Here is a 20,693-nt window from a genome sequence, read left to right as displayed (position 1 = left end):
CATATAATAATTAAATAAATGTTTTGTTCCTTATTTATTCTTTATTGAATTAGCATGTACTTAGTACTATACCTTTACTAATATGACTTTTATTAACTTGTCAATTGGTTTAATATTTTGATGATAATTCTCTTTTAATATAACACACACACACACACGCACGCGCGCGCGCGCGCACACACACACACACACATATATATATATATATATATATATATATATATATATTATTACTCTATAAATATTCTTATTTTTAAAATCTCATTTTATTAATATTATAGATTAGTTTTTTTTCATTTTGAATTTTACATATAATCAAAATAATATCATATTTAAATAAAATTATACTTTTGAATTTTTTAAAAATATAAACAAATAAATAATTTTACTATTTTATCACAAATTTACTGATATTCTTAACAATTGCTATTTTTGCATTATTTGCCATAAGCAAATGAGCTTTTATTTTATCTCAACTCAAATATTTCTATCTATAATTCGAAATAATATTTTATCTTTAAATTCGAAATCAAATTATTTTCTATATAAGAAAATATTTCTAGTATTTTATAGATATAGACTGCCATATTAGGAAGAAACTACTCCCCAATTTGAATTGAAAGTTTTATTTTCTTATTGTAGGCATCTAAATTTTATTGGATTTAAATCCATAAAATTATTTGGACTATATTTTAAAATTCAAGATATATTAGTTCAAATAAATTTATTGGGCTAATATGATTGGATTAGTTATATAAGTCCAATATATATGGATTAAATAAATAAGTCCAAATTTATTGGATTAGCCTGTTTTATTGGGCTATAAGTGATGAGGCCACTTCATTTGGCCCAAGATGTCATCTTCCTAGAGGCCAAGTGTCACGTGTCAAACTGACAAGGCACGCCAAGTCAAACGGAAGAGCCAATGAGATCATGTCACGTATCAAAATGACAAGGCATGCCAAGTCACATTAAAAGGCAATTAAAATCACGCCACGTGTGCAAGTGACATGTTCTGGCCAATCAAATGCGATCTTGTCACACTTCAATTTGATTGGTCGGAAAGAGTTTGTTCTTATCATAACTCTTCCCTCTCACAACTATAAATATGGGTCTTCATAACTCACAAAAGACACTAGAAGCTATAACAAGAAGACACAAGGGAGCTCGTGGATCAAAGGCCACAATTCTCTGCAAACTGCAAGTGTTCAAGCATTCAAGCACTTCAACACGAATTTCAATTATTCAAGATCAAGAACGAAGTCAAATTAAATACAAGGCGTTCAAGATCAAGGCTACTTGTTCGTGATACAATTCGTGGCAACAATCAAAGTGTTCGCGACGGATAAATCAAATTCAAATTCAAGATCAAGCTCAAAGGCCTTTGAATTTATATTGAAAAGGTAGAATCAGAGGATCCATAGAGATTGTAACACTCATATTACTTAAAATCAAATACTAGGATTGTTGCAATATTTTTCGATCTTGATTTTATTTTCTTGATGCAAATTTTATTGTCTACAAATTCTGGCACACCCAGTGGGACAATCTCTACCTCTCATCTCAACTATTCAATCACCAAAGTTCAAGAACATCGAAATGGATTCATAGAAAATCAACTCCAGATCAACTTCCATTAAGACTGTTAATTCCAAGTTCTATGCGAATATGAAAAGCATACTCGATGTTACCTTTGAAAGCTTTGAGCCAGTTACAAGGAGCAAAGCAAGCTCTTTAGAACAACAAACACTTCAAGCGCCGTCCGCATCAAGCCCTATTGTCAGATCTTCATCTTCAAAAGGAACAAGATCCTCTACAAGAAAGACTCAAAAAGGGAACGATGTCGCCGAAAGGATTGAAAAGGTTCTTGCCCAACTTAGTTTATCTAAGTCCAAGAAACCCTTCATGCAAGCCGATGATGATGACTTGAGCACTGGATCTACTCTAGCCTCAATTAATGTGACCTCTGAGCTCTATCTCAATAATAATCAATATCATTCTTCATCCTCTACATTGATCATGCAAGCAATGGTTATTGAAGCTTCTACCATAGAAGAACAACTTGCAAATTTGACGAAAGCAGTCGAAGGCTTGTCAAAACGCATGCAAGATCAATATGCTAAACTTTCCAAGTTAACAAATACATTGGATAGCATAGTAGAGGGAGAATTCATACAAACACCTTTAAATCTCCAAAGATCACAAGAGAAAGAAGACTCCTCCGAAAAGCAAGCAACGACAACAAAAGAGATTCAAGTCTCCGCTGAAGGTTTGATTCCTGCTGAGAAATTAAAGGACTTCATCATGAAGGCTATCAAAGATAAGCCTGAGTCGTCCAAATTATCTCATACATATGCAAAGCCGTACACACAAAGAATCGATAACTTGAAGATGCATGTTGGTTATCAACCTCCTAAGTTGCAACAATTCGATGGCAAGGGAAACCCGAGACAACATGTAGCACACTTTGTTGAAACTTGCAACAATGTTGAATCGTATGGCGGTTATCTTGTCAAATAGTTTGTGCGATCTCTCAAAGGTAATGTATTCAATTGGTACACAGATCTCAAACCTAGATCTATCGATAGTTGGGAGCAGTTAGAGCAGGAGTTTCTCAATCATTTCTATAGCACAAGACACATCATAAGCATGATCGAACTTATAAACGCTCATCAACGAAAGGATGAGCTAGTTATTAACTTCATCATCCACTGGAGGAGCTCAAGACTTAACTGCAAAAATCGCATTCACAAAAGTTCTGGCATCGAAATGTGCATTTAAGGCATGCATTGGGGTCTTTGCTATATCTTACAAGGCATAAAGCCCAAGATGTTTGAAGAACTAGCAACTCGTGCTCATGATATGAAACTAAATATGGCCATAAGTGCCGACCAAGGGCTACATATCTCTAAGCATTATGACGAATAAGAAGAATAAGAAGGCGAGAATGGGGGCAAGTTCTCATCCGAAAATGAAACCGAAGAGTCTATGCATGTGACTATGCTCCTCAACGCATGAGCCTAAACTGCAAGTTATTTAATGCATGAGCCTAAAACTGCAAGTTATAATGCTCCTCAACGCACGAGCCTAAAACTGCAAGTCATAATACTCCTTAACGCATGAGCCTAAACTACAAGTTATAATGCTTCTTAGCACATGAGTATATATTGTATGTCACGAAGCTCCCCAATTTTGAATTAAATCTTTAAGACGTAAAGCTCTTCAAATTCGAGCAAAGTCTTCAAGTTGTAAAGCTCTTCAAATTCGAGCAAAGTCTTCAAGTTGCAAAGTTCTTCAAATTCGAGCAAAGACTCAAGTCGAAACCTCTTCAAAGTTGATCAAAGACTTCAAGTTGCAAAGCTTTTTAAATTCGAGCCAAACTTCAAGACGTAAAGCTCTTCAAATTTGAGCAAAGTGTTCAAGTTGTAAAGCTCTTCAAATTTGAGCAAAGTGTTCAAGTTTCAGAGTTCTTCAAATTCGAGCAAAAGACTCAAGTTGAAAGCTCTTCAAAGTCGAGCAAAGAGTTCAAGTTGCAAAGCTTTTTAAATTCGAGCCAAACTTCAAGATGTAATGCTCTTCAAATTCGAGAAAAGTTTTCAAGTTGTAAATCTCTCCAAATTCGAGCAAAGTGTTCAGGTTGCAAAGCTCTTATACTTTGAGCTAAATCTTCAAGTCACGAAGCTCTTCAAATTCGAGCGGAACTTAAGTTGCAAAGCTCTTCAAAATTGAGCAAGTCTTCAAGTCGCGAAGCATTTCAAATTGTAAGCTAGATCTTCAAATTACAACACTCCTAGATGCACGAGCCTAAACTGCATGTCATGAAGCTCTTCAAATTTGAGCAAACTCTTCAAGTTGCAAAGGTCTTCCAAATACGAGCTTAAATTGCAAATCGCTATGCTTCTTAATGCAAGAGCATAAACAACATGTTACTCCTGGCCTGCAAGAGTATAAACTGTGTACGACCCAAAAAAAAGAGTCTGCTAGGATATTAAAAAAAGAAGAAAAAAAAACTCATCCATTCTGAACTACGGTATGACTTGATCCTCTTCACCGAGGTACATAGGCAGCTTAGAGTTTCATTCTAAGTTCAGTCGCATGAGTTCAAAAGATACCTATTGCCCCGATCGTTATTCGAATGAAGCATGATGGAATATAATCTACAAGATTGGAACTTAAAAAAGTCGGGCTTACATGTTTTCTTTCGTTGAACTTTGTGCCTTATCACAGATTGACGGTTCAGTGGGAGCAAGGCTCAATAGCAAATTAGCATCTCTGATGGATGGATGTAGTCTTTTGGTAGAAGGCCAAATATTCAAGTTGAAGTTTTTAATGTCAATTCAAGTTGAATTAGTCTTGGCTGTTATGCCTTTAGTTTGAAGTATTCAAGTCCTCCAAGTTTTCAAGTCTATCGGTTTTCAAGCTCGCCGGTCTTCAAGTTGAAATGTTTAAGCCCTCTAAGTCTTCAAGTCCGTCAATTTATCAAGTTGAAGTTTGCAAGTCCTTTGGTCTTCAAGTTGAAGTATTCAAGCATTCGCCGGACTTCAAGTTGAACTATTTAAGCCCTCTAAGTCTTCAAGTTGAAATATTCAAGTCCGTCGGTCTTCATATTCATCAGTCTTCAAGTTGAAGTATTCAAGCCCTCCAAGTATTTAAGTCCCTTTGAACCTTAAGTTGGCCTGGGTTTTCCCTTAAAAAGAACTATAACTTTTCAATCTTACGGTGGGCGTTTAAGTCCATTTGCACCTTAAGACGGTCTTGTTGCGGTGTAATGACCCGACTTGTCATTTTGTGAATTAGCATCTCGTTCAGCGACTTAAGGTCCCAAGAAGCTTTGTGATGTGTATTATGACTTGCGTGTGTGGTCGAGTTTGATTTTCGGATGATTCGAGATCAAATTGGAAGAACAATTCTTATTTAAGAAGCTTAAAAGAAAAGAGTTGACCGGAGAGTTGTCTTTTGAGCAAACAACCACAGAATAGAGTTTTGACGATTCCAATAGCTCAGTATGGTAATTTTGGACTTAGGAGCGTGTCCGGAAAATTATTTGGATGCCCATAGTTAAATTAGGATTGAAATGGCTGAAATAGAAATTTAAGTTTGGAGGTTTGACCAAAGAGTTGACTTTTTAATATCGGGGCTGAAATCTGATTCTGAAAATTTGAATACCTCCATTATGTCATTTATGACTCGTGTGCAAAATTTGAAGTCATTCTGGGTTGATTTGATATGTTTCGGAACGAGTTTTGGAAGTTGGAAGATTTGGAAATTTATGAGTTCGATTTGTGGTGTGATTCATAGTTTCGACGTTGTTTGATGTGATTTGAAGTTTCAACTAAGTTTGTATGATATTTTAGGATTGTTTGTATATTTGGTTGAGGTCCCGGGGGCCTCGGGTGAGTTTCGGGTTGAGTTTTGAGCAAGTCCGAGCATTTCTGCACTATGATATTGTTCTGGAACGTTGAAAATGCGGAACACACAATTTTCTGTGTTGAGGCACATTTTTGAGTGCTGTAGCAGATGAAAATGTGCGGACCATAGAGGAAAAATGCGGACCGCAAAACTTTGTCTGTGGCCGCACTTCAGGGTGTTCTGCAGGTTTGGTGGTCAGACTTCGGAAGCTTATATCCTTTGATCCACAAAGAATTTGGAGATGATTCAAAAATGAAAGGTGTAGCCCTTCATGTCTAGTTTCCAGAGAGGTAAAGAAATCAGCATTTGGACATCTGTAGAGAATGTTGTGGCCAATTTACTGAAGCCTAGTAGTGGAGAGGCTGTGACTGTCTAATTGAAAACCATGTACGCGAGGTGACGAGTATGTACTTGGTTTATATGTGCAAATTATATCGGCTAAAATTCTTAGACGTCCTTATGTATTAAATTAGAAATTATTGGCACTTATTAAATCCTCTATTTGTCATGCCTAAATCTTTATTTGTTGAATTTATTTTTATATGATGATTTGGTGTGATTGCCACCTTGATTTTATGTGAATCTCGTATTTTTGTTGAGTTGATATTTTCTGGTGATAATTTTATTATGAATTATTCATTTGCAAATAATTTATTAAATAATTTTAAAATGAGGCATTAATCTATTTGTCAAAAAATTGGATTCAAGAAGGCGTGTTCCTTGATGAAATACTTTCCAGTTCATGTTGTTGAAATTGGTATTGAGTTATACAAGCCGTAAATCATACTTAGGCAAAGTGTTAAATTATAAAATATTATTTTGTTGAATTGTTCACTCCCGAATATTTTGTTAAGATTTTTTGCACATTATGGTCGCGCCATGGGCTCCTTATTGTGGAAAATAATGTATTGTTGATTTCTGTGGCAAGTTGTAATATTTGAGCACTTGATGTGCAATTTTTTGATATGTTGTAATATTTGAGCACTTGATGTGCAATTTGTGATATGTTGTAATATTTGAGCACTTGAGGTGAAAATTGTGATATGTTTTGATATTTGAGCACTTGATGTACAATTTATAATATGTTGTGATATTTGAGCACTTGAGGTGCAAGTTGTGTTATGCTGTGATAATCGGGCACTTGAGGTGCGAATTGTGATATTGATACGCATGCGGTGATATAAGGTTTGGGTGTTGAAACGCATGCGGTGAGATAAGGGGGAGCTTGATATGCGTGGCTAGTAGGGGAACTACTAGAAGTCATGCGGTGTGATAAGTGTGGCTAAAACGCGGGATGCTATTTCGGAAAAAATAATTTTTAAAACTAAATGTGAATGATTTATATTTGAAGGACTTGATTAATTGGTTGTACTTGTATTTTTTTATTCGTTTGAACAATATTTATGGTGTTCCTGTTACCTTGCTGTTTATGTCACAAGTTGACTATTGTTGCCCTCACCGCTATTTGTTGTTCTATTATTTTTGTATGCTATATTGCACAGGTTATTTGACTAGTGAGTGTCTTGACTGTACCTCGTCACTACTCCACCGAGGTTAGTCTTGATACTTACTGGGTACCGACTGTGGTGTACTCATACTACACTTTTGCACATTTTTGTGCCGAGCTAGGTATTGGAGATATTGGACTCGGGCAGAGTTAGAGTGGGATCGCAAGGATTCAAGGTAGAGTTGCTTGGTCGCCGCAGTCCCTTGGAGTCTTTCCATTTTATTGTACTGTTAATCATTTTTCAAATAATATTGAGTATTCGATCCTTGAGATCATTTCATGTATTCAATTAGAGTTCGTGACTTACTATTACCAGTCTTGAGAAGTTATTTGTATTATTTCAGCTGTTGGTTTCGATTATCTAAAATAAAATAAAAATAAAAAAGGCTTGAATTGTAATTCTAATCGGCTTACTTAGTCTTAGAGACTAAGGGCTATCACGATGTCTGTGGTTGGATTTTGGGTCGTGACATGCGGGTGGATCCTTCTATATGTTGTTGAGAATTTGTCCTTCTATATGTTGCATTGGATTTGTCCTTCTATATGCCGCATGAATCTTTGTGCTCCAAGATTACCTCTCCGATTTTCAGACAGAGATGAGTATCCATCCCTTCACACCCTAGGATCACCATCTTCATTGATTATCCCTTGAATAAGAATTTGCCTGTCTCTATTTGACCTACAAAAGAAGGCTAGAAAAATAAAACAACAAAGGAAAAAAAAGCACATATGTATAAGTTACCATGCCAACAATGCTTCTTAATCGTCAAAGAAGCAAACTCAAAATAGCTTCCTGATGCCGCAGGTTCATGCTAAATAAACATGAGCACATGACTTTATACAGGTGTTGAAAAATGGCGTTGAAGATCTTTTTGCCGATATGGGATCGGTGCTAAGGCGGCAGCTACAATTTGTCTGAATAAGGTGTGATTGGCAGACTTCAAGACGGAATCAAATAGCTTCCTAGTTTAATTGTTTAAGCCACGTAAGGGCTGGAGGACAAGACGCCGCCAAGGGTGTCCGAACTTGATGCGGAAACCACTTGCAAATTCTTTCACGTTGATTTGCGTCAATTCTTTGCAAATGAAAGCACATTTGGAGACCAAGTGCAACATTAAAATAATATTCTTTATAGTCTTTGGTCACTTGACCTTAACTACGTGGCAGACTTAACTTTGTCTAACATGAGCTTATCTCTCACTATGCTATTTGCTCACATGGATTAGTTGATTATAAATTGAAATCTTGGCATGGATTATAGATTTAAAAAAAACAGTTCAGGTTGGAAAGCTTGAAAATTTATAGCTTTTCATCCGTATGACAAGCAACGTGCGAGTTGCTCTATCGTTTAAGCATGGTACTTCAAGCCTCCTCTTTTAGAAGTCAATAAGTTTGATATTTTAACAAGTCTTGAAGCAGGGCATTTGTAGGCATCTAAATTTTATTGGATTTAAATTCATAAAATTATTTGGATTATATTTTTAAATTCAAAATATATTAGTTCAAATAAATTTATTGGGCTAATATGATTGAATTAGTTATATAAATCAAATATATATGAATTAAATAAATAAGTCCAAATCCATTGGGCTATCCCGTTTGATTGGGCTATGAGTGGAGTTGCCTTTACTACATTTCAGCTGTCAGGAGCAGCGTATTAGTGGTGGCAAGTTTATGAAGATAAGCATGGACGTCATCATACCGATCCACAAGACTCTACTTGACACTTGCTCATGACTTGTAGAACCTATGAACCTAGAGCTCTGATACCACCTTATCACGACCCAAAATCCAACTAGCCATGATGACACCTAACTCAAACCGCTAGATAAGCTAGTTATCAACTATCCAATTCCAATAAAAATTAATAAGGAAATTAATTAAAAGAAAATATATGAAACTAATACATCTCCCCACGAACTGGTAGTACAAATCACGAGCTTCTAAGAATAGAGTTTACAAAGCTGGTATGAAGTAAACACATCATCTGTTTGAAAAGTACATAAATAGAGTTTTATAAATCTACCAAGAACAAGAGGTAGCTACAACCGGAACGCAGGTACGTCTTCAATTCCAGCTCTCGTTGAGTACATCAACATCAACATCCAAAATCTGCACGTAAGGTGCAGAAGTATAGTATGAGTACCATCCACCCAATGTACTCAATAAGTAACAAACCTAACTTTAGGTTGAAAGTAGTGACGAGCTTGTACCAAGGTTAGAGTCCAACTCCAATAACCAACAATAATTTATAACAACATAACACAAGTAATAAAAGAAGTAACTCAAAGATATAATGCTCAGCTTAAACCATAATTTCTGAAAATTCCAAGTCGTTTACCGAAGTTGCCAAAAATATAAGTAAGTTTGAAAGAACACATGCCCATATATCAACATGTGTGGGAAGTCATGAATGACGTGATAACGTACATTATTTTAAATTAAATTAGTATTTAAAAATTCTTATAAAAGTAATTATAACACTTCAAAAAAAATTGAAAGCTTACATATAGAGTCTCTGCCCGGTCCTCGACCCACCTATCTCCATCCCCCTCTTTCTTATTCTTTACAATATGCGTCTCCTTGAATAACTCATCATGGTTCATTGGACACCCATACTTCTTTTCCTGAAAATAATTAATTTAGTTAATAAATAGAATTTATATACTTAGAAAAGTAAAATAATTTAAGCAATTACCAATCTTCTTTTTATTGTCCCCAGGTTGATAGCACTCCCAGTGTGCAAGGAGCCTCCCTTCTCGGATGAGCGAGCTTTCTTTCCTTTTTCGTGCCTCTCTAAGAAATCCGTGGTATGCCATTGCCTTAACAAATCATTCCATTAATGCTCAAGTCACCAGCCATGCCTCTTGTTCTTCTTTCTAGCATCCGAGAAATGATCCGCCAATCTCTTGCGAGCTTTATGATGCAAATTTGCAGCCACTTCCGCACTATAGCGGTCTTCCCATACACACTTGATCTGCAGTTCAAAAGTTAAATATTATATAGAAACATCATAAATATAAATTATTAAACTGCTTAAAAGAACATTTGTACCTTAAACTGGTTGAAAATTTGCTCCTTCAGCGAGAATGGGAAATCCGTCCAAGTCGCATAAGGGCAATCATATAGCTTTTTGATGGCATTGGTGATTATCTTCGTAGTCTGCTTACCCGGATTAAATATGCAATTTAACAATAAAAACACATAAAAATATAAGTAAAAATATTACAAAATAATAGACGCAAAATAACAAATAACTCTTACCCGTCACCCTCAGGGACTATGATAATCCTACCATAGCGATCATAATGCACTACCTCTGGATCATCATCCTCAGCATGTGTATCAGAGGCATGTGTAGACGGTGTAGGGGTCTCAGAGCTACTGTCTCATAGGCGAAGTCCTAAAATAGATAGAGTCGATAATGAAGATGGTTGCGATCCCTGTGACTGCGACATAGCTAGATACGACCCATGTGGCTGTGATACTGATGGCTGTGTGTAACGATCCGGTCGATCATTTTGAGAGTAATAGCCTAGATATCCTATTTTCTGCTTTCACCGTATCTATTTCTGCTTATGTAACTTGCCGGGAGGTTTTGTTTTTTGTTTTGGAGGGTTTTAGGATACTTAGTAACTAAAACAGAAGCTTAAGTATTAGGATTTTTGACCGTAGTCAGAACTGTGTGAAGATGACTCTGGAATAGAGTTTCATCGGTTCCATTTGCTCTGTTAGGTAATTTTGGACTTAGGAGCATGTCTAGACCGTGAATTTGAGGTATGTAGCCGAATTAGGCTTGAAATGGCGAGAGTCGAATTTTTGAAAATTTTGACCGGAAGTGGATTTCTTTTATATCGAGGTCGAATTACGATTTCAAAAGTTGGAGTAGGCCCGTAATGTTGAATATGACTTGTGTGCGAAATTTGAGGTCAATCAGACGTGGTTTGATAGGTTTCGGCATCAGTTGTAGAGGTTTGAAGTTTCAAAGTTCATTAAGTTTGAATTGGAGGGTAATTCGTGTTTTTAGTGTTGTTTGATGTGATTTGAGGGATCGACTAAGTTCGTATGGTATTTTAGGACTTGTTGGTATATTTGGTTGAGGTCCCTGGGGCCTCGGGCGTGTTTCAGATGCTTAACGGATTGAATTTGGACTTAGGCTAGTTGCTGAAGATTTTCTGGTGTTTTCGCACCTGCGGTGGGGAGACCGCAGGTGCAGACTCACGCGTGCGGAAGGAGGAGAACAAGTGCAGTTTGGTCAAGCTTGGCCAATGGGCGCAGGTGTGAGATTGGCCCGCAGAAGCAGAGCCGCATTTGCGGAAAATGGAGCGCAGAAGCGGATGGGGCCTGAAGCATGAGGATCGTAGAAGCGGAAGTTATCCATAGGAGCGGACGCGCAGGCGCGGCCCCTTGCTCGCAGATGCGGACCCAGCCCCCTTAAGTCATTTCCGCACTTGCGAGGGAAATTTCGCAGGTGCGACCGGTGGTTCGCAGATGCGGAAATGCCTGGGCAGAATCTTTTTAAGCGAGACTTCGAGATTTTTGGCCATTTTCTTTATTTTTGAGCTCGGGTGGACGATTTCTTGGGACAATTTTCGAGGGATTTTTTGAGGTATGTCCCTTGTGATTATGTTTTATCAATAATCTTGCTTTCCCATTTATTTTTCCACCTAGTTAGTGTGTATTTAAGGTGGAATTTGGGAGTTTGAGGCTAGGGATTTGAAGAGTTTGATTTTGGGTTTTGAGTGGTCATTTGAGGTCAGATTTTGATAAATTTGGTATGGTTGGACTCGTGAGTGAATGGGCTTTCGAATTTTATGATTTTTTCCCGATTTCGAGATGTGGGCCTGGGTAGAAGTTTTAGGACGGATTTCGGAATTTTTATTGAAGTCTTGATTTTATTAATTAGATTAGTCTATTATAGTTGTATTTATGATATGTAATTATTTTTGGCTAGATTTGGGCCATTCAGAGTCAGATAATCGAGGAAAGGGCATTCTTACTGATTGATTGAGCTTGGTTCGAGGTAAGTGACTTGCGTAACCTTGTGTGGGGGAAATTTCCTTAGGATTTGGTACTGTTGTGATATGTGAGTGCTATGTACGAGAGGTGACGAGTGTGTACCCGAGCTATTTGTTGTAAAACCCGATTTTTACTGAGTAGTAACCTGTTCTCATTCTTAATTGAGTTATATCAATATGTGTAGTTATCCTGTTTAGTCTAATATTTCATGTCTACGTTCTTTAACTGCTTATTTGAACTCTATGCAGCATGCCTAGTTGATTTCCTGCTTTTCCTTGTTCTTTATCCATCTTAACTATAGAATTCTTTCTATTAACTGTGGTATTTATCGGTTGAGCTGTGTATTTATTTTGAGACTACGGGGCGGTTACTCGGGAGTTCTCCCTGCACATTTACTTTTGAGATTACGAGGCGGTTCTTCGGGAGTTCTCCATGAACATTTACTTTTGAGACTACAAGGCGGTACCTCGAGAGTTCTCCTTGCACATTTACTTTTGAGACTACGAGGCGGTTTCTCGGGAGTTCTACCTATATATTTACTTTTGAGACTACGAGGCGGTACCTCGGGAGTTCTCCCTGCATATTTATTTTGGGACTACGAGACGGTATCTCGGGAGATCCCCTGCTGTTTATCCCTGTGTGTTGCATTGTTATTTCGCTATGTTTTTCTTTTGTTAAATTCCAGTTTCTTATTATACTATTATATTCTCCTGCTTTATTTATTATATACTAGTGGGCCTGACCTGACCTCATCACTACTCTACCGAGGTTTGTCTTGGCACTTACTGGGTACCGTTATGGTGAACTCATGCTACTCTTCTATACATGTTTTGTGTGCATATCCAGGTACTTCTTATCAGCCCCGCTATTAGCTGAGAGTGCTTGTTGTTGTACGAAGACTTCAAGGTACATCTGATGCGTCAGACCTCAGAGTCCCCCTCTATTCTCTCCTATGCCATTTGCCTTCCGTACTTCTTTTATTAGACTTTGGTGTATAGAGATACTAGTTACCTTCTATAGTTTGTGACTTACAATGTTTCAGGTTTTGGGAAGACTGTGTATTATAGAGTGTTGATTATTGTACATGCCGAGTGGCATTGTTACTAGTTATTCAGTTATCCAGTGTTGTTAGTTGCCAAGTTTTACTTTCATATTGTTATTTCCGCTATTTGTTAGGCTTACCTAGTCATAGAGACTAGGTGCCGTCAGGACGTTATACGGAGGGAGTTTGGGTTGTGACACTGTGACCCGAGTGGCTGTGATCTATATGGATGTGATCCATGTGGCTGTGATATGTATGGATGCGATCCACATAGCTGTGATGCAGATGGTTGCGATCCACGTGGCTGTGATACAGATGGCTGCGATCCATGTGGCTGTGAGGTAGCTGGACTATATGTCGGACGTATAGTCCTATGGTCCTGTGATGGAAGACCTGGTGTCTGGATGAAGTTATAGGCCTCGTGATGCTGTGGAAGCTCAGTATAGCCGTGTGGTAGAGGATAAGACATAGGCATCTCTGAAGAGGGTGAAAAAGAGGGAGTATTATTATATACCATCATTTTTCCCTTCCTAGCCTTTTCTCTACCCCGAGAACTAGTAGTGTCATTGTTACCTTGACCCTTGCCTACCATCTGCATAATATAATACACACTTAGATTGAAACATATAAGAAACTAGTTATAAAACGAAAGTGCTTTAAAAAACTAAACATTTTAATCCTCGTCGACATATTGTTCCTCGTCCGAGAATTACTCGTCCTCACTTGTTTGAATTTCATCAGTTGATTCTTCGTCCTTATTTTCTATAATTGTTACTTCATTTATATCTACTTCGTCCAATATGTGTTCAGGATGTTCCAAATTATTTTCTAACTGATCGTCCACTATTTGGTGAACACTGGAGATACCGTTTTGATATGCAACATCTAACACATTCTCGACTTCCACCCCACCTACATACTTAGTTTTTATTACAACCCACCAATCAGACTTATTCCTCCACCATGGATAAGGAGCATAATACACTTGCCTAATGTTATGTGCACTTATGAAAGGATCGTAGCGATCATACTCCCTCGTATGATTAACCTCAATTATGTTGTAGTGTTAGTATACTCTTGTACCTCTTATTGGATTCGGGTCAAACCATTTGCATCTAAAGAGTATCAATTTCTTATATGGCCAACCTGTATATTCTACTTGTAATATTTCTTTGACCACATCATAATAATCAATATCTCCAACTTGGTTTCCATCACCACCTTGAACCCATATCCCGCTGTTGTTGCAATTTTTATTTTTAGAGCAATCCTCTGTATGAAACTTATAACTATTCACTACGTACTTAGACATTGTTGTGACTTGAAGCCCAGGTCCCCAATATATATCTTTCAAAAATTGATTTATACCATTATTTGGATTATTTACCTACATAGTGTTAAAAAAAATTCATAAGTTAGCATTACCCTATATATATACACACACACACACACACACACACATTTGAACACATTCAAATTCCCATTTAACGGTCAAGTAAATGAAGTTTTACCTTTTTACAATTCCTTTATCGAGTTTCTAAATGTTTTAAACAATTAAATTAACAAGTAGGGCGCAAAAATCGCAAGTACAACATGATATGGGTCCTAGACTACCCGGACATAAGCATAATAGTAGCTACGGATGGACTCTCGTCACCTCGTGCATATGTAGCCCCCACAAATAGAAGCACATGATGATTTGATTCACCTATGGGGTAAATTCCCTCTTACAAGTCTAGAACGGAAACTTACCTCACTCCGGAGTTCCATAGCCGGCTCCCAAGCCTTTCCAACATCTCAAACCGATACCCAACGCTCCCAAAACTTGACATAGATGATGAAACTCCCTCCTTGAAGCTCTCCAAAATCGCCCCAACCAAGTGAAAAATGAGAGAAGAAAAGCCAAATCCCGCTCTTAAAACGATTCTGCCTTGTGACTTTTCACACATGCGGTGCCTTGGTCGCACCTGCAGTCCCGCACCTGCGGCAAAATCCCCGCAGGTGCACATTTCCCTTACCTGGCCAAGCTCTGCATCTGCGGACAAAAGAGACCGCTTCTACGAGCCCATCTGCTCTTGCAACCACTGCTCTCGCACCTGCGGTCATGCAGGTGCGCCAAAACTTCCGCACCTGTGGTGGCTGGGTTGCCCTCACTTTTGCGCTTCTGCGGCTCGTAGCTCGCACCTGCAAGCTCGCACCTGTGGCTGGCCAAGCGCAGGTGCAATTATGACAACAACTGGGAGCTTCAACTGTTACTCCCAATTTCCAACTTGGTCTGAGCCTCATCTGATTGACACTCGGGGACCCCGGGGCCCCACCCGAACATACCAACAAGTTTGGAATCATAAAACGGACTCGCTCGAACCCTAGAAACCCCCGAAACATCATTAAAACTAAGAATTCACAACCCAATCACGTCCGATTGACCTCAAATTTCACACACACGTCACATTCGACATTACAGACCTACTCCAACTTTCGGAATCGGAACGACCTCGATATCAAAAAGTCCACTCCTGGTCAAACTTTCTCAAAACCCTTCAAATTCCAACTTTCGCCAAATGACCTCAAAATGACCTACGGACCTCCAAATCCACATCCGTACACGCTCCTAATAAAAGAATTACTATACGGAGCTATTCACAGGCTCGGAGTCCCAAACGGACATTGATAACATTGAAATGTACTTCAACTCAAATTTATGAAGTTCTTCCAAAATGCTAACTTTCATAATAGGCGCCGTAACGCTCTAGGGTCATCCAAAACCCGATCCAAACATACGCCCAAGTCTAAAATCATCATACGAACTTGTTGGAACCTTCAAATCCCAATTCTGGGGTCATTTACTCAAAAATCACACCTTAGTCAATCTTTCCAACTTAAAGCTTCCGAAATGAGAATTTTCTTTTCAAATCAACTCTGAACTTCCCGAAATTAAATTCCGACCATGCGTACAAGTCATAATACCTGAAGTGAAGCTGCTCAGGGCCTCAAACTGCTGAACGACACGCTACAGCTCAAATCGACTTGTCGAATTGTTACATTCTCTCCCACTTAAACATACGTTCGTCCTCGAACGTGCTAAGAACTATTCTGGAGTTGTCCGAATCACTGTTTAACACCTCGTGCACCTACCCGTGCTACCACAACCTAGCTGAGCACATTAGCTCAAGCAAATCTGAACATCCTCCCCTTTATTTAGTCAAATAAGCCTTAGTGCCGAATTCCAACATCCGAAATTCTTCACCAGGCCTGTTTCCAACATACGAGCACCGTATAAATCATTACACACTGCACCAAACATGATTGTATACTCTTACTAAATTCACACCATGCACCACGTAACTCATTTTCCCAAGACAATCTTTCCATGCACAACAACTAAACTTTCCACTGACCGATGCCTATAGTGTACCTCATGACGAATTAAGACTTGCTTTAACTCTCACAATCCTTCCACAACAGATAAGATGTGTAGAACTCATAACCACCTGTCGATCACAATTTATGGAGTCTCCCCTCCCGATAAGAACCATGACCTCATTCTGGACTAAATAATAATATTTACTCTTTAGTATGCTTGACATAAATCTGACCGCACTGATCCCAGGTCCAATAATCTTTCTTCACCCCAGTATAAGCTACTCAGGCAATAAGCCACCTTAGACACTGCAAAAGCCTCATATGATGCCACAATGTGCTGACAATGTATTAACCGGCCGATCGTTTTAAGAATTTAAGTCTCGTTCTGTGGTGTAAGATCCTGAGCAGCTTCGTATTATGAGTATTGACTTGCGTGCATGGTCAAATTCAGTAATCGGATGATTCGGGGTCAAATCGGAAGAAGGATTCAAGTTTTGGAAACTTAAGCGGTAAAAGTTGACAAGAATTTGACTTTTGTGTAAATGGATCTGGAATGGGATTTGGATGATTGCAACAGTTTAGTATGGTAATTTTGGACTTAAGAGCGTGTTCGGACTGTGAATTTGAGGTCTGTAGCTGATTTAGGTTCAAGCAAAACAGCTTAGTGTGGGTTTTTCAAAAAAATAGATTGGGTAAGTGTTCTTCGCCTAGAATTTATTATATTCCATGATTTTATCCTTGTTTTTATCATTTAATTTGTGTTTTGAGTTGAGGAAAATAGAGGTTTTTCAAGAAAACTTCCAAAATGAAAAATCATGATTTGAGGGACGAAATGGTATTGGAATTTGATAATTTTAGTATGGTTGAACTCGTATCGGAATGGGTGTTTGGGTTTTGTGAAATTTGTTGGGTTCCGAGGTGCGAGCCCAGGGGTCAAATTTTGGGTCAATTTTTAGATTTTGATATAGATTGAGGCTTTATGATCCATAATAGTTTCTTATGAGTTTTATTTGTTCTTTGAATTTATTTTGGTTAGATTTGATCCATCCGAAGGTCATTTCACCTGAGAAGTTCATTTTAGAGTATCGATCGGTCTTCTTTGAGGTAAGTATCTTGCCTATCTTCGTGTGGGGGAACTACCCCTTAGGATTTGAGTCTTCTATGTTAATTGTAGTCCGTGTACGCGAGGTGACGAGTACGTGCTCAGACTTATTTGTGGAAAATTTGCCTTTTAGGGTTCTTAGGTCCTTGTATTCACTGAATATGCAGTTGTTCTCATTATGATTACGTTTCTTAATTACCAGTTTCACTTCTACCTGCTTTAATTAGAATTAATTGCTTCATGGAATTATTCGCCTTGTGTTGGCTCCCTCGTTGTCGAACTGTACATTGCGGACCGTTGTTACATACTATTTCCTTTCTTGTTGAGTTGTTCTTATTTTGACTAGCACTCTCTATTGTGGCTATTCCTTGTGAATTAGTTCCTCCGTTTCTTTGAGTTCTGGAATTTCTAAGTTGACTTAGTTGTCGTACCCTTGTATTATTGTCATTTTTGTTGTTGTACTTATTGTGGTAATGCACAAGGTTTCTGCCGTGCGGGTGTTGTTATTGTGATGCACGAGGTTTCTGCCATGCGGTTGTTGTTATTGTGATGTATGAGGTTTCTGTCGTGCGGTTATTGATATGGGGTTGCACGAGGTTTCTGTCGTGCTATTGTTACTATTGATATTTGCACATGCGGCGTGACAAGGCAGGATATATATATGTGGGTTGCGCATATGGCGAGACAAGGTGGGATCATTATTATGCACGTGTGGCGAGACAAGACGGGTATTTATTTTACTATTGCACATGTGGCGAGACAAGGTGGGCTGTGTCAGGGATTGATTTGTGATGACCTGTGATGGCCTGGGGGCATTCTTGTTGTTGATGTTTGTGTAGTGGTGCACTTACATGTGTGAGCTTTATCTTGTGGAAAGTTGTGTGAAAATATTCTACATGCTGAAAACATTAACTGCTCTGCCATAGTAGGCTTGCTCATAGGCGCTCGGCCATACTAGGCTCTGTATTTCGGCCATGCTGGTCTCGCTCATAGGCGCTCGACCACAGTAGGCTCAGTATATAACTTACCATCTAATTAGAGGCTGCCCAATAGGGGACTGCCCATCGATTATAGCTCGATGGTAGTGAAAATACTGTAATACTGTATATATAGAGTCTATGTTCTCTTGACTGGAAGAAGACAATACTCAATTGAATATGAAGTCCTGATAAGGGAGAATACTGTAACTTATGAGACTAGGATAATGTATATAAATTCGGGAGTATGAACTTCTCTTTATGCCTCATTATCAAACATATGTAATTACGAGATCATGCCAAAATGAAGGAAGGGCTTAGCCTTGATATACCTGAGCCGATTCTCTTGACAATCTCTCTAACACACGTCAATTGCGACAATACGTAATGGCAGATCGAAGTAGGGGAAAATCCTTATGATATTCTTGAGAAAGATTGCATCGTACTCCCTTAAAATTGCAAAATCTCACGTTGCTAAGGTGATAAGAAATTTCGTTGGAATTTTTGTTTCAAGAGATTCACGTTACTGCTACATGAATTTTTGTTTCAAGAAATCTTGTTGCTAACGTTGGAATCCTTGTATGAATTGGTTGAAGATGTTATGAAAAATCCTCGCATTACTTAAGAATGGATGTATGATTCTCGTGTTCTTAAGACTTACAATGGCTCTCTTTTTAATAAATGGATATATGACTCTTGTTCTTAAGACTTACCAAATCTCACATCTCTAATATTGCCACATATATATTGACTTAAGAGTCACAATTCTTGGGGTGGCTTGCTGCCACGTGGGGGAGGGTCTAACCTTATCCAATTCTTTAATTAATCACCTAATAATTCCTTAATTAACTAGGTAATTTCCCATTACCTAATAATTGACCAATTACCTACATAATTAAGAATTTTCTCAAATTACTTAAAATACTACTCACTTTTAACACACTTTATACACCTTATAATCATGGTCATGTGGTACCTTGTATGGCACTAGTCCATAAATACGGGGTATTATAGCTTGGACCGTATTTTATCCCAAATTTCCAAACTTCGACGAAAGTTATTTTCTTTGATTTGCTTACCCTCTCACCTTCACGAATTTACTTATCCCTTGTTTGAAATAGCATAACACTTATAATACCAAAATAATCTCATTCCCGAGCTTACGTCGATTAACTTACGACGAAACTATAACGTACAAAAATGCGGGATGTAACATCTCATTTCTGAGCTCTCATCAATTTATTTGTGGAGTACTTTTACGTACGAAAATATGGGGTGTAACAGTTCATTCCCCCCTTTGGAATATCCGTCCTCGAATGTTGACTGAAGCACTTATCATTCTCATAACCCATAGCTCTTGCGAATACTTTAGTACTCCTCTTGCCATCTAGGCAACTATTCTGTAAATAAGTCCAAAGACCAGGGCATTCCCCCCTTTAGTCCTCTTTCTCATACCACGACTTGTGGTCGAAATCTTTCCAATCTCATAACTGTTGCTACCTTCTGTTATGCAGCATGTATGACTCTGACCTTTGTATGTGCGCCTATGCGGCGCTTCTCTCCTCTTTCCTCCAGCTCTTAGCTAATATCTAGGCCTCAGTTTGTGAATATGTACAAAATTATGTCAAGTTGTCCCTCTGGGAGTTATTAGCTTTACTACATCTAAGTAGGCCATACTATACCATAACTCTTACTTCGATTTATTGGTACTAAGGTCTGCGACCAAACTCCAGGTTACTCTCGCCTATATGAATAAAGCTAAGTCTTTTAATGCTTCCTCATTATTGTTCATCTTAAGAATGACGACTTAATCTCAACTCATACTTTGTGACTTTTGTTCATCCATTATGATTTGCCTCAATATTTATCTACAATATACCACTGATAACTTAAAACTTCTTACGTAATACATTGCCACTAGGGCTTATGTTGCATCGATAAATATTTGAAGTGATTTTCCTGATCCACTTAGGGGTGATACTATACTTCAATAATCGTATTTTATAGCATCCCAATGTGATTCACCTTATGTGGGTATTTTAATTCCATACAATCCATGAAATCCTCTTCAAATCATTACCCAATCGAAGGCTCAACCGTCATCCTTTATCTATCACAATTACACCTTTATTCTACTACCAGGACATTATTCCATCTCTTCCAAATGCTACTAGTCTTAGATTCCTTTGAATTCATTCAGACTATACTGAGCTTTCTATAACTTAGAGAAGCCATCAGCTATCTTATTTTCATGGGCTTAATCCCGAGGACTCA

The sequence above is a fragment of the Nicotiana tabacum genome, chromosome 17 (genome assembly GCF_000715075.1).
Source record: "Nicotiana tabacum cultivar K326 chromosome 17, ASM71507v2, whole genome shotgun sequence".
NCBI classification, from domain to species: Eukaryota; Viridiplantae; Streptophyta; class Magnoliopsida; order Solanales; family Solanaceae; genus Nicotiana; species Nicotiana tabacum.
This window is presented reverse-complemented; position numbering follows the sequence as displayed.